Source organism: Anopheles coustani, chromosome 2, assembly GCF_943734705.1.
Source record: "Anopheles coustani chromosome 2, idAnoCousDA_361_x.2, whole genome shotgun sequence".
Taxonomy (NCBI): domain Eukaryota; kingdom Metazoa; phylum Arthropoda; class Insecta; order Diptera; family Culicidae; genus Anopheles; species Anopheles coustani.
In genome coordinates, this window is record NC_071289.1 from 50967424 (window position 1) to 50983138 (window position 15715).

Genomic DNA, 15715 nt, shown 5'->3' on the forward strand with positions numbered 1-15715 from the left:
AAATTAGACTCCAATAAATTCGCGCTTTTTCGTTAAACTGAATGTATTATATTTTTTAAAAGAGAATTTTCAATCTAAAATCTATGAAACTATCAAGTTCAAACCAAAACAACCTAGGAAAAAAATTAAGCATTTACCTTGGATTGCAGTAGTGATGTTCTTTCCGTTGCACATAACGTAGAAATTATCCCTTACCGTTAGTAAACATTCACTATCCAACATCAACAACACGTCACATCACAAACCCAACCTCATCACGATGCCTAGTTATAATGCAGCATTTGGTAAGTACCAATAGTACGCCATGATATTCGGTTAAACTGAAAGAAGCCAAAAAGCAGAGTAATTAAAATTTCAATCGTACCTTTTCACAGGTTTCATAGTAATTATCAACTCACCACATTAGTTGGAAGGAAATTTGCCGTCATTGAAAATTCAAATCAAATTATTAACATCACATTGCACATATTTCTGACGAAACGAAACATTGCAACATACCAGCCAACCGCTGTTTACTATTTTTCCATCATTGTCAACATAGCAAAGTACCGTATTTTTCAGTGTATAACGATCCCCAAAAACAAATTTTTTATGTTTATGAAAAAAATTTAAAAAATTGTTTTCTACATTTCATCAGTTGTAACAATGTTGTACGTGTTTTAACCTCCACTCTATGATCGAATAGAAAAGTTACTACCTGTGTATAACGACCCACTTAATCGGACTTTGATAATTTGTGAACTAAAAGGGGGTCGTTGTACACGGAATAATACGGTAAGAATTTTATCGCGCCTACGGAACACCAAAGCTATTCCGTGCGACTTATTACTTGTCGCCTAAAATCTACACATCAATCTTTTGCCATTTCTCCTAAAACGAATAATATTCAAGTTTCAATGCCAATAATTTCGGTGATCAAACTAATAATTAATCTGCTTACTCACCATTAAATTATGTATTCATCTTTTGTTCTGCCGCCAAACAATATGAATATTCTAGAACATTGTGTATTCAGTACATTTTCTGCACCTGTAAAGAAAAAAAGATGAAAATTATGTAAAGCTAGACTAAACTTGTGCAGCTTCTCATATAACGACCACTTAAGTCGTTCAATTGAAGGTAAAATATAGTTGGACAAAAGCTTCGACATTCTCAATTGCTTAATTGATACGGATGGAAAACAGGACTCAAGATTTATTAACGGCCAATAACAATTGACTACGATCATTGAAACATAATAATAAAGCAAAAACTCAATTCTATACACACTTTGCCTTTGCTACACCTTAAGAAAGTTTCAAAACTGTAGAACGCTGCGCATTTGTATTTTGGGCCAGCACCCTGGCGTAATACACTGTCACTGGCGCCACTTTATAAAACTACGCCCAAATTGAAATGTACAAGTTGGCAAACGCACACCTAGCATACAAAGCCTACTTTTGAGTCAAATCAGCTCGGAACAACAAAATCACCTTTCTACACTTTTTTACATCACTAGTAGGAGCAAGCACCCTGGCGTAATACACTATCACAAAATCTCTTTTCACTTTACAAAACTACGGCCGAACTTTAAAAACAATCAAATGTACAAGTTAACTAACGCATCGCCTGCCTATGTGCAAAACCTACTTCAGAGTCATTGTATCAGACCGGAACTAGAAATGTATTGCTACCGTTTTCTACACTTTGACATTTGGTAAACGATCCAAACATACGAAATGATTTTTCAAGCAAAATTATGTCGACTCGCCATTGACAGTGAAACATTTCATGTGAGTCGGTAGTTTCACAAATGCAAAACGACCGTTTGCTTTACTACAAAATCATATTTTAAAATGTACCCAATCTTTATCAAAAATCATTCTTATGTATCCCGAAACGAACCTCGACTAATGAATATCATTCTACCACCGTGATTTTATTCGATAGATTATGTGAAATTTATTCACGCCTACGCAACACGAAATCGTAGAAAGTTATATAAATTTAATCTCAAATCAGTATTTTTCGAATCGAAGTCGAATCGGCCTGTAGTGGACCGGACATCATCGTAGAACGAAACCCGATTCCGTAAGGCTTGCGCTGAGAGTATCGCATCCGGAAGCGAAGATTCACGAGTTGTCCACCGTCCGAACCGTCAAGGCGCTTGCGTTACATGCACAGACGAAATTAACGGCAAGCATTGACCACCTCAAAAAATTGATAGCACCATCGTATTCTAAAGCAAGGCCCCGAATACTGATTGGCGTCGACAACTTTCGTTTGGGTCGAAAGACAAGTGGCCGAGAAGGCAAAGCGGGACAGCCAGTTGCAATTGCAACCCGGCGATCCGCTTTTAAGGAGGAATGACCGCGGACGGTTAGCGATCGTCGGTCGGACTCGTGAGCACATTTTATTGCAATGACTGTCATTTTTGGTAGTAACGTCAATTTTTTTTCATTGCATTGAAATATTGCATCCGTCAATTAGCAGCTTAAGTGGCCACACGGCACGTAATTTTCAATTGATAAAGAAACCGGCATGAGTCCCCGAAGCAGAAATGGAGTTACAGAAAGTAAAGAAGTTGCAACACAGGAAGACATGGGGCTTAGTTCGTTCACTTCTGGCCGAGCGATTGAATTGACAATATTTCAAGGTCAGCAGTACCATCGACGTACCCTTGCCTGCGGACTGTTATTCAACAGCTCGCCTATGCCGACGCTGACACCAGAAGGAAGATGTCTACCCGATCACTCCGTCGGATGATGATAAGTAGACTACCTGACCCCAAAGTAGTCCAAAGGGCGCCAGCAATCCGCTGGAAGCCTGTCTGGGCCAACATCGGCAGCAGGAGACTGTCTGCCACTCAGCGTACAACACTCTTCATGCTGGCTCATGGGAAAGTTGAACATGGAGAGCTTTCCTTGAAAATGGGGAAAACCACACACCCCAACTGTTCGTATTGTGCGTCTGTAGACACCCTGGAGCACAAATTTGCTTTGTGTCCACGAGTCGCTCCGGCCTGGGACTTGCTGCAGCAGCGACTGAGAGGAGAAGCAACAGGGTGTCCGTCCTCCTTCGCTGACCTTCGTTACCCACGACTAAGTGGACATAGCCCGACAAAACGAATATCTGTTTTACGTTTGTTCTCTAACTATGTAATCCACAACATTGAAAACAATGATGCTGTGATTGACATAAACGTCCTTGATTGTTGCATGTAAACAATTGTAAAAACTAGAAATGTAAGCATATTTAACACGCACAATAAACAATATTTTATAAAAAAATGGTCAATTTCTGCTGAAACTGTCCGAAAAAATATTAATTCCGAAGTATTGTTCACTGACGAAAAATAAATATTTTTTTTGTATCGATGGGCCAAACATTGTGTGGAGAACGAACAAAACGAAGCTTGACGCGAAGCATTTAAATACCAACCATCTAGCATAACGGTGGAAACGTTGGAATTCATTGAAACCACGATGGTCAAAATGATGTTTTAAACATCTTGAAAAACACCAAAGAAAGAGCGGCAGAACTGGAATTTTTCAGAAGTTTCAAATCCACCATCGAACAGATCGTCACACAACGGCAGATCCTCCAGAAGTGACTTCAAGGCGGCCTACGATCCCATAGATAGGAAGGAGCTATGGAAGACCATGCGGCAGCACAACTTTCCCGAGAAGCTGGTTCGGCTACTAGAAGCCACAATGGAGGGGGTGCTGAGGCAAGGTGATGGACTCTCCTGCCTTCTATGCAACATCGCTCTGGAAGGTGTCATGAGAAGCGCGGGCTTCGACATCCGTAGCACGATTTTCACCCGCTCTCTGCAATTTCTCATCTTCGCGGATGACATCGACATCACCGGTCGGAACACTAGGATGATGTGCGAGGCGCACACCCCACTGAAACGCGAGGCCGCAAGGATTGGACTAATGATCAATGCGACGAAAACAAAGTACCTGCTCGTCGGAGGCTCTGACAGTGACAGAGCCAGGCTGGGGAGCAGTGCATCAGTGTACGGCGACGAACTTGAGGTAGTAGAGGAGTTTTGCTACCTCGGCACTGTCGTAACTCCGGACAACAACGTAAGCTGCGAAATCCGGAGGTGCATTGTTCATGGGAATCGTGCCTACTATGGACTCCACAAACTCCTGGGGTCCAGATGGCTTCTACCACGCACTAGGTGTGCCATATACCGCACGCTGATTAGACCGGTCGTTCTCTATAGGCATGAATATTGGACTCTGCTCACGGAGGAAGCCAACGCTCTCGCAGTCTTCGAGCGGCGCGTGCTCCGGTCTATCTTCGGTGGTGAGCAGGGCGTGTGGAGGAGAAGGATGAACCACGAGGTAGATGAGCTCTATGGCGAGCCGGACATCCTGACGGTGGCAAACTCCAGCAGGATTCGTTGGTTGGGGCATGTCATCAGGATCCCGGACTCATGCCCCACCAAAAAGGTGCTCACCAGCGACCCGCCCCGCACGAGATGTCGAGGAGCTCAGCGAGCTCGGTGGATGGCCCAAGTGAACCAGAACCTGCGGGACATCGAATGCGACCGGGGATGGAGCTGCAGCCATGGACCGAGCTACCTGGAGAACATTTGAGGAAACAACTGTCATTGGCATTGGATGTGTTTCTGTTGGCTCCGTGGTTTTTTCCGTTTTTCATCGTGTTTGATTGTTGTTTGTTGATGGCTGTAGTTTTTGTGCGTCTCTGACTGTTTTCGCCTGCTACTTTGGGTCTTGATAGTGAAGTTTACGCGGCGTCCTGTGCTAAAACAAACATTTTAAAGTTCAGTGCTCGATCATACTCTTCGGTTGCCATAGCTACTTTTCTGTTTAGTGTGCGTGATATCCCGGATAATGGCATCTGTGTTCTCAGTGTGCTCCGCCTGCGGAGATGACGTTACGGATGGAGAGTGTGTGTGTACTGGCTTCTGTGGAAGGTCCTTCCACTACAAGTGCACCGGGCTTGCCACCGGTATCATTAAGGAACTAAAACGCCCGAGTTCACAGCTTTTCTGGTCCTGCAAGTCGTGCAGAGATATTCATCCAGGTGGTTTCTCTGTGCTCCTGGGCCAATTGGAGGCTCGATTCAACACCTTTAAGTCGGAGCTGATAGAGTCGCTACGGAAAGAAGTGTTCGATAAAAGTAGTAATCCTTCCAATCTCACCAATACTGCTCCAATGAGCTCCGTCGGAGGCGCCATTCGCGCTGCAACTCAACACTCACAAGCGTGGACCAGCCGAATTGAACCGATTCACTCTGGCACTCCGGTGAGTGCGCCTAAACGTAGACTAGCCGACCGCTCGCCACCGGCTCCACCTCAGCTCCTGACGGGAACTGCCACCACCTCCCCATCGCTATCGTTTAGAACGGTGCCAGCTGTGCCAAAACAGCCCAGATGTTGGCTCTTTCTAACACGTATCGCACCCGAGGTCACAAAGGAAAAGATTGCTGCTTTGATCCTGAAATGCTTAGATACTGACGATCACTTGATTTACCCACTGCTCCCCCGCGGTTTGGATCCAGGGACTTTGACCTTCCTATCCTACAAGGTCGGGCTACCCATGAGCCTCCGCAATAAGGCTTTGGACCCTTCCTCATGGCCACAGGGTTTAATGTTCCGGGAATTTATCGACAACCGCCAGCACGTGCCGTACTTTTGGCGTCCTTCAGATGACCCCGAACAGCTCCTTTCACAACCAAGTCTACCAGCACAACGACAAGATTCCTCTGGTCTGTCCGAGCACCAGATGGAGGCCACCACATCACATAATACTTCTCTCACTGGCTCGACTTTTTTAAACAAAAACTGATTAATTCGACCCGACTTGGCTGCTTCAATATTTTTTATCAAAACGTCAGAGGATTGCGCACCAAAACCACCGAATGCTATGCCTGCTCTACGATCACTGACTGGGATGTGATTGTTCTAACTGAAACTTGGCTGGATGATAGCATTCCATCCTCACTACTATTCGACACCAACCGATATATTGTATATCGTATGGACCGTTCTGCCACAAACAGTACAAAAAGCAGAGGTGGTGGGGTTCTCATTGCGGTCAAGTCAATATACACTTCAACTCAGTGCTCACCCAACTCATCAAGCATAGAGTGCCTTTGGGTTAGAGCAAAAGTTCAAGAAACATTTGTGATCATTGGTTCTTTCTACCTGCCTCCAGACCAAACAACCAATTCGATCGTAATAAACCTGTTTTGCAATTCTCTTCATAACATCAGAGACAAATTCTTAAATGATCACCTCATCCTCTTTGGCGACTTCAATCAACCTTCCTTAAAATGGAACATGCCGAATAACCTCCCGATGCTTGACCTTCTTCATTCCCGTATTTCGTCAGCGTGCGAGGCTCTTCTCGACGGCATCTATTTCGCTGGTCTTCAACAGCTGAATACTATCCAGAATCGCAACAACACCATGTTAGACCTCGTTTTTGCCGATGAAGACTCCACCGAACTTCTGAGTCCAATTGACTTGTGCCAGGATAATTTGGTCGATCCTGACTTGCACCATCCTGCACTAACTACCAGCTTGTCGATCCCGTGCCGCAGCATTTCACAAGTTCGCGCTTCCACGCAACGTGACTTTAACTTCAGACGAACGAATTTCGCTGGTCTCACCGATGCGCTCTCTGTTGTAAACTGGGACTTGGTTACAACGGATGATGACATCGACGAAAATGTCAAGAGCTTTACTGGAGTGATCAACAGCTTCTTCGACCAGTTTGTCCCACGTTTCTCAAAACCCAAGAAACCACCATGGACAAATTCCTCGATTCAAAGTGCGAAACGCCAAAGAAATCGAGCTTTGAGAAAACTACGTACCATGCGTCATTTGCGAAACGAATTTCACCAGACAAACTTTGCTCGTGCTGCCAAAATTTACAAAGAGCTCAATCGGATTGCCTATGCTACACATATTAGAAAAATCGAGATCAACTTTAAGAAGAATCCCAAGGCATTTTGGAACTTCGTGAATACTAAGAAGTCTAGCAAACGGCTCCCTTCCTCCCTGGTCTATCAAGGGAAAACGATCACCGGAGATGCCGAGTTTTGCAAAGCTTTCGCGAAGCACTTTGCCTCTATTTACACCAGCAACTCCTCGACCAGTTACGACACCACACCAGCTACAACTGGCATTAACGAGGAAGTCGACCTAACATTGCCCATTCTTTCTGAAGCTGAGGTGTGTGCTGCACTCTCTCAATTGAAGCCATCGTTCGCGCCTGGGCCTGACTCCATCCCAAGCGCAATCCTACTAAACTGCAAGGCTGCTCTTATACCTGTCTTGACTGTTTTGTTCAACAAATCCTTGCAGTCGAAACGCTTCCCGCTTCTTTGGAAATCGTCCTGGATGTTTCCCGTTCCAAAAAAATCTGACAAAATAGATGTGTGTAACTATCGAGGAATTTCAATGTTATGTGCTTGCGGTAAGCTGTTCGAGAAAATCATGCACCTCCATGTCCATCGTGCTTTCAGTCAGTCTATTTCCGTTCTACAACATGGCTTTATGCCGAAGCGTTCTATTGAGACCAACTTGCTATCGTTCTTAAGCATTTGCTACGACACCATTGACAAGGGCGAGCAAGTTGACGCTATCTACACCGACTTCCGTGCTGCTTTCGACAAGGTCAATCACTGTATTCTGCTTGCTAAATTCCTTAAGTATGGTGTCCATATCAATGTCGTTAATTGGCTCGATAGTTACCTACAAGATCGTCAAATTTGTGTCAAAATAGGGTCATGTTTTTCCGAATCATTTTGTAACTCGTCCGGTGTCCCCCAAGGCAGCATTCTGGGCCCGTTACTGTTTTCAATATTTATTAATGATATCGCCTACACCGTACGTAATGTGAATGTTCTGCTGTTTGCCGATGATTTGAAAATGTTCCTTCCTGTGCAGGGCCTTGACGACTGCAAAAAATTACAAGACGCGCTTAACTCATTTTCTGTCTGGTGTACTAAAAACGACATGTATGTTAATGTGAGCAAATGTAACTGTATAACCTTTGCAAGGAAAAAGACACCTGTGATATTCGATTACAAAATTACTGACCTTGGCGTTCCTCGTTGCACTGTGATACGTGACTTAGGAGTAATTTTAGACAGTAAGCTTAACCTTTCATGCCACTACCAGACCATAATCACCAAAGCGACCAAAATGCTAGGTTTTGTTCTTCGTGTTGCGACAGATTTTAAGGATCCTTACTGTTTAAAATCGTTATATTGTGCCCTAGTTCGTCCAATTCTGGAGTTTGCAAGCATTGTCTGGTGTCCTAACCATGTTACGAAAATTGAACGTCTTGAAAAAATACAAAAAAAAGTAACACGTGTTATGTACTATCGTCTTCCATGGGCTAACCAAATGCCGCGTCCCCCGTACAACGTAAGATGTCTTTTGTTCGGCCTTGAAACCTTAGAAGCCAGAAGAAGTACTGTTCAATGTCTGTTTATCCATAAATTACTTAATGGTGAAGTGGATGCTCCCTTCATTCTTGAGAATATTGAACTTGTGGCACCAAGCAGAAATTTAAGAGGCAGAACATTAATTAGGATACCCTACAGAGTAAGTGAATTTGGCGCCAACGATCCATTGATCCAATGCTTGCGTGTATACAATAAGCTAGAGTTTTCCGTCGACTTCCATATGTCTGTATCTCAGTTACGTCAGGTCCTTCGTTTCAGTATAGCGTCTTAACTATGTATTATATGTGTAAGTTACCTCGTTATTTAGGCTCACAGCCCGATAACTGAACAACAATAATAAATAAATAAATAAATAAATAAATAAATAAATTTGGTGACCAGGCCATGTCGGCACAACGTGGTCAACTATAAGGGGGCCATTAAAGAAGAAGAAGAAAAATGGTACTGGCTTGAAACTAAGCCAATTTGGCCTATAAAAATCGTGTTAGAGGCTTACTTGGAGTGTTGCAAGTTCCTCTACTATATGGTTTCAGAATTCTACGGCTATGATGAGAATTCTCCAAGATAATTGGAGTTATACTGTACGAGACGAGATTGCATCTTCACTTTTGGGAGCAACTGTATATTAGACTTGCTCATGTATTTTAAGTCTTTTGAGCTTCATGTTAACTAAGCATATTCAAAAATTTGCTACATTAAAGTCAACCGCATTAACTCTGTTGTGGCAGAGCGAGCAGGGCACTTGGCCTAATAACGCGCATGTCAGCGGAACTCCGGGACCCCTTTTGTCTGAGGGCGCTGTACAGCTGCTGGGTCCGCCCAATATTGGAATATTCCTATGTTGTGTCGTCCCCTGCGGGGGTTACAGCAATGAACAGGCTGGAAGGTGTGCAGCGTAAGTTTACGCGCCTTGCTGTGCGACGTATCTTAAACGACCCCACAGCTCCTAGTCCCCCCTTCCCTTCGCGTAGTCATTTCCTTGGGCTTCATACCATTCAGCAACGACACGCGACCACCCAATCCTTGTTCATTGCAAACCATAGCCTTGATGCTCCTCTCCTCCTATCGTCCTTACCCTTCTACATCCCTTCGCGTCATCTTCGCGATAGACCTTTTTTCCTACTTCCCACTCGTCGTACTACTTATGGCCAGAATGACCCGTTACTTCGCTCGCTATCGGCCTTCCATGCAATGAGTGGCCTATTTTGATATCAAAGCAATCTAGAAAGCTGTCTATAAAAGAAGCACACCCCGAACATATCAGTTAGTCTTTGAGCAACCAGTCAATCTGAAGGATATACACTGGGCCCAAAGTTAATCCGGACGCTCAAAAAATGAGCATGCGTCCGACTTTGTGGTCGATTTTAGAGTATTTAGAATTGATAACAATGATTTTTGTTCATTGCATCTTCTTGGTGCACCTTCCTACGAAGTACGTGCAAAAAGAACGGTGAAAAAAATCGTACCCAAGCGGCGCAATAAACAATAGAGTAGAAAAAGTCAGAATTTTGACGGCCAATCGCAAAGTCGGACAGTTATATTTCATCATATTTTTGTTAGCAAAAGTGGTGTGAAAGTTAGTTTCGACACTTGATATTTGTTATTATCGATGCAGACGACTCTTGGGCATCGTTAGAAGCACTCGGATGATTCGATTTATTATATTATTGAAGTTTTTATTGAAATATGCGTCACACTACTTTGTTGGAGCGAAACGTCATCATTTATCCATCATAACGATGGAAAAAGATTTCAAAACATATGAAATTAGACTTACATTAGCAAACTAACAGATTCAGACATGATTAAAAAGAATAACACTTCAAAAAGTATCCTAAAATCACCAAAGGACTGCTCTTTGCAGTACACAATTCGGGAGAGGGAAGGTAGAATGATTCAAAAAACCATTTGATGTAACCCAATTACTATTGCTCGTCTACTAATTCTCATCCATTCCCCTAATATTATGTAATTTTCCAACTCCTTTAGCCTACATGCACTCTCATATTATTTAGGAACCTTCAACAACTCGGACAGTTTTGGTGAAACCCTTTCCCTCGAACGCACCATATGTATCGCCTTCTATCTGAGAAGAAATTGCGAATTTTTGTGTCAACTGTAAACAGGACTTGCACAAAATATCATGATTGTTTAACTTTAACTATCTTTTCGACGTAGAATGATATAATTTGTTCCTAAAATCATTATATAGATCGATATCATTTCTAGCAACAGAATCGTAGTTTTCAATTTTTCTCCGATATTAATGATTTCTTTCCCGGGGTTCTGGCATGCAGCCCATTCCAGTGTAAATAGTTCCTTATAGTTAGAGCACTTAACAAACACTTTTAGTAAAGTTTCTTTTAAGTAGTAAAGTAGTAAAATGGTTGAATCGATTGGTTCTTCCTCCCCTTTCCCGAATTGTGTGCTGCAAAGAGCAGTTCTTTGATGATTTTACGATACTTTTTGAAGTGTTATACTTTTTAATCATGTCTGAATCTGTTAGTTTGCTAATGTAAGTCTAATTTCATATGTTTTGAATCTTTTTCCATCGTTATGATGGATAAATGATGACGTTTCGCTCCAACAAAGTAGTGTGACGCATATTTCAATAAAAACTTCAATAATATAATAAATCGAATCATCCGAGTGCTTCTAACGATGCCCAAGAGTCGTCTGCATCGATAATAACAAATATCAAGTGTCGAAACTAACTTTCACACCACTTTTGCTAACAAAAATATGATGAAATATAACTGTCCGACTTTGCGATTGGCCGTCAAAATTCTGACTTTTTCTACTCTATTGTTTATTGCGCCGCTTGGGTACGATTTTTTCCACCGTTCTTTTTGCACGTACTTCGTAGGAAGGTGCACCAAGAAGATGCAATGAACAAAAATGATTGTTATCAATTCTAAGTACTCTAAAATCGACCACAAAGTCGGACGCATGCTCATTTTCTGAGCGTCCGGATTAACTTTGGGCCCAGTGTATATAATAAACCAGTTTCACTATTTGCAAGAGGTTATGGGAACCCCGAAAGACGCTGCGCACGGGATTCCACAATATTCCGGTGGTCCAGGGTTCGGAAACTGGAGTTTCCGTGTAGAGATATTCTTGGATGCGGCTGGTGTGTTGCAAACGCTCAACGAAGATGTGCCATCAGAGGCGGCTAGTGCAAAATTGTTCACGGAAGCGGATCGCAGAGCAAAAAATTATATCGTCGGATTCCTAGCAGATGAAGTCCTAGAAGTGGTCCAGGACCAGAGAACCGCCAAGGATATGTGGGCAAATTTAAGCGAAACCTTCGCTAGAAAATCTGTGGCCAATCAGACGCTCTTGCGGAAACAACTTGGGCGTCTGCGGATGAAAGAGGAATCGTCAATGAGGTGTCATTTATTGGCCTTTGACGACCTGGTAAGGCAACTGAAAATGACCGGTGGGAACATGGAAGAAAGCGATCTGGTGTCCCAGCTCTTTTTGAGTCTGCCGGACTCATATGATCCTCTGGTTACGGCTCTTGAAAACATTAAAGAAGAGGATCTAAACTTGTAAATTGTGAAGCAACGCCTGCTAGCCGAAGAAAATAAACGTTTGGATCGTCAGAACGGTATGGATGAGGTGAAACCTATGGCGTTTGCAGGGAACAAATCGTTTAGAAGCAAACGTGCTGGAAAATTTAACGGAAAATGCCACAACTGTGGTCAGGTAGGACACATGAAGAAGAACTGCCGAAAGAGAGAAAGTCATGCTGCTACTCGGTATAAAGGTTGCAGCTTCATGCTAGCAAAAGATTTGGCTACTAAGACGAACGGGAACAATTTCATCAAATTCAAATTGGACTCCGGAGCGAGTGACCATTTAGTAAATCGAAAGATATTTTTCGATTTGGTGAAGAAATTGTCGTCGCCAGTATCTTTGAGTGTGGCAAAAGATGATACTGATATAAAAGCACATGAAATTGGCGAAATTAACGGCATTAGCAACAAAGGTGTACCATTGAACTTTCGTGATGTTTTATATGTAAAAGACCTTCGCGACAATTTGATATCCGTAAAAAAGTTAACGGATGGGGGAGCAGAAGTTTTGTTCCGTAAGAAGCAAGCTGTGATAAAAATGAATAATGAAATTATCACTACAGCGCCAGTGAAAGGGAACATGTATGAACTTGAACTCGGAGTGGACAGACATACTGCCAACATGTGTAACTAACTAGAAAATAACATATGGCATCGTCGTCTAGGCCATCTAAGCCAAGATGCAATGAACGCAAGAATTTGGCAACGGGAGTAAAGTTCGAACCAGGAAGAAGCGAATTTTGCGACGCTTGTGCAAAGGGTAAGCAGTGCCGCGAAACTTTCCATGGAACATGACCGAGAGCAAATCGAATTCTGGAACGAATTCATTCAGATGTGTGTGGACCTATCAATCCACCAGCATGGGATGGGACTAGGTACTATGTGTCGTTCATTGATGACAAAACACACTTCGCGATGATCTATCCATTAAAGAACAAATCGATAGTATTTGAAAAGTTCAAGGAGTATGAAGCACTTGTTACCGCACAATTTGGATCAAAAATATCGAAGCTGATTGTAGATCAAGGTCGTGAATATGGCTCGATTGCGCAACGAGAATTGCATAGGCAAAAAGGTATACAAGTTGAGTCTACAGTTGGATACACACCTCAGCAGAATGGAGTGGCTGAGCGTTTTAACCGTACATTGATGGAAAAAGTAAGAACTATGTTGATAGATGCTTCGATGCCGAAGTCAATGTGGTATGAAGCAGCTACAACAGCGGTGTATTTAATGAACCGCAGTCCAACGGCAGCAATACCGGAAGAAAAAACGCCGGCGGAATGTTGGTTTGGAGAAAAACCAAACTTGTCAAAACTACGGATTTTTGGATATAAGGCGTATGCGTGGATTCCAACTCAATTGCGAAAAAAGTTGGACGACAAGAATGAGGAAGTTATGATTGGTTACGCTCCTAATGGATACCGCCTTTGGAATCGTCGAAAAAGAAAAGTGGTCATCGCTCGAGATGTAAGGTTCGACGAATCCTGTTTTCCGTACAGTATAGACACAAACAAAAACAAGGCAGTTCATAGTTTCGACAAGCAAGAAAGAAAAATGTTTATCAATACAGATGATTTACTTGCGAAATGTTTGACGGAATCAAACCCAGAAATATCGAAGCAAGAGGGGGAAGTCGTTGCAGTTGTTGAACCAATACCGGATGAAGAAGTGATCAATGTAAATTTGAATGATGGCGAAGAATGTTGTTCATCGAAAGAACATGAGATGGAATTAGAAGACGGTAACCAGCTAAGGCGCAGTGACAGGAAGCGCCAAGTACCTGGTCATTTCTCAGATTTTAAGGTATATACTGCCAGAGACTCATCTATAATGAATGTTCCAGAAACTTACAAGGAGGCTTTGAATTGTGAAGATTCTGACAAGTGGTTGGCAGCTATACAAGATGAGTTGAAATCAATGGAGAAAAACAAAGTTTGGAAGTTAATACCGTGTCCTGCTAATGCAAAGCCATTAAAAACAAAATGGGTTTTTCGAATCAAAGAAGATGAAATAGGTCGAGCAGTGCGATACAAGGCGCGAATTGTGGCCAAAGGATTCGAAAAAAGACCCGGTTTGGACTATGAAGAAACATACGCTCCAGTAGCAAAGTTGGCTACGATCAGGATCGTGCTTGCAGTAGGTGTTCACGAAAGTTTCTTCTTTCATCAAATGGATGTGAACACAGCATTTCTTAATGGGGATTTGAAAGAGAATATCTACATAAATATCCCAGAAGGAATCAAGGCTCCTCAAGGAATGGTATGCAAGTTAGAAAAGTCGCTTTACGGGTTAAAGCAATCCCCACGATGTTGGAACCAGAAATTTACTTGCCAGATCGAGAAGCTTGGTTTTATCAGATCAAAGAGAGACTATTGTCTATATGTGCGTCATCAGCCTGGAGATGAAGTATACATCATCTTGTACGTGGACGATCTGTTGATAGCTGGAAGAAACCTTAACTCTGTGACAGAAATTAAAAGAAAATTGGCAACAGTTTTTGAAATGAAAGACTGTGGAGAGCTGAAACATTTTCTTGGAATGCGTATTGAATATAATCGGGACAAAGGAATTTTGAAGTTGTCACAAGAAGCGAATATTGAAAAACTTGTAAATCGCTTCAACATGAAAGAATGCAATCCGACAAAAACACCAATGGAAAAGGTTCTTCAATTGGAACGTGGTGGTTCTGGTGCTGGTGAACCTTGTAAAGAATTACTTGGAAGTTTAATGTATGTAATGCTATGCGATAGGCCAGACTTGTGTTATCCAGTTGGCTATCTCGGAAGGTTTCAGCAAGATGCATCCACGACACATTGGAACGTTCTAAAGCGAGTTGTACGATATTTGAACGGAACTAAATCTCTTGGCCTAGAGATTCACAAGAATAATAATGAAGAAACGCTTGTAGGCTATGCTGATACAGATTGGGCATCGGATACTCAGGATCGAAAGTCAGTAAGTGGATCAGTTTTCAAAGTATATGGAAATACTGTGTCGTGGAGTAGCAAGAAACAATCTACTGTATCGTTGTCTTCAAGTGAAGCTGAATACGTTGCTCTCAGTGCAGCAGCAGCAGAAGCCATATGGATAAGTGGTGTTTTGGAAGATCTTCATATTGTTACTGGACCAATTCGGATTTTTGAAAATAATCATGACTGTATAAGTATGGCCAAAAATCTAGAAAACAAACGAACTAAGCATATAGATGTGAAACACTACTTCATTAGAGATTTAATATAAAAAGGAAAATTAAGTGTTGAAGCTATCGGTACTCATGATCAGTTAGCAGACTTATTTACGAAATCTCTCGACTCTACCCAATTCAAATGTTTGGTGGAAAAAATAGGAATGTCGGATTGAGAGGGGGTGATATCAAAGCAATCTAGAAAGCTGTCTATAAAAGAAGCACACCCCGAACATATCAGTTAGTCTTTGAGCAACCAGTCAATCTGAAGGATATATATTATAAACCAGTTTCATTATTTACAAGATATTTGAATTCAACATCACCATCTCCCTATTCCGTACTCGTATCCTCTCCAGTGATGATGGTCAAGGGCTGCCGGGGTGCAAAATCTTAACTATTTAACATTATATAAAGCTACATAAACCATCCAAAGCATTAAAAACATGAAATCGTAAGATGTATTGTAATGTAAGAGACTCGCCGTACTCAACACATATTATGTCTCACTAAC

The 15715-nt window shown here is 42.3% G+C and overlaps 1 protein-coding gene across 1 annotated transcript in view; it reads right to left on the reverse strand.

The window, feature by feature from the left end:
- Positions 1–1020, reverse strand: part of LOC131265906 (protein twisted gastrulation-like) — a 206522-nt gene extending 205502 nt beyond the window's left edge. The window contains exons 1-3 of the mRNA XM_058268250.1: positions 945–1020; positions 399–870; positions 138–320 (exon numbers count right to left, since the gene is read on the reverse strand). The gene's annotated coding sequence lies outside the window, so the exon portion shown is untranslated. The remainder of the gene's footprint in view (positions 1–137; positions 321–398; positions 871–944) is intronic.
- Positions 1021–15715: the final 14695 nt, after the last annotated feature.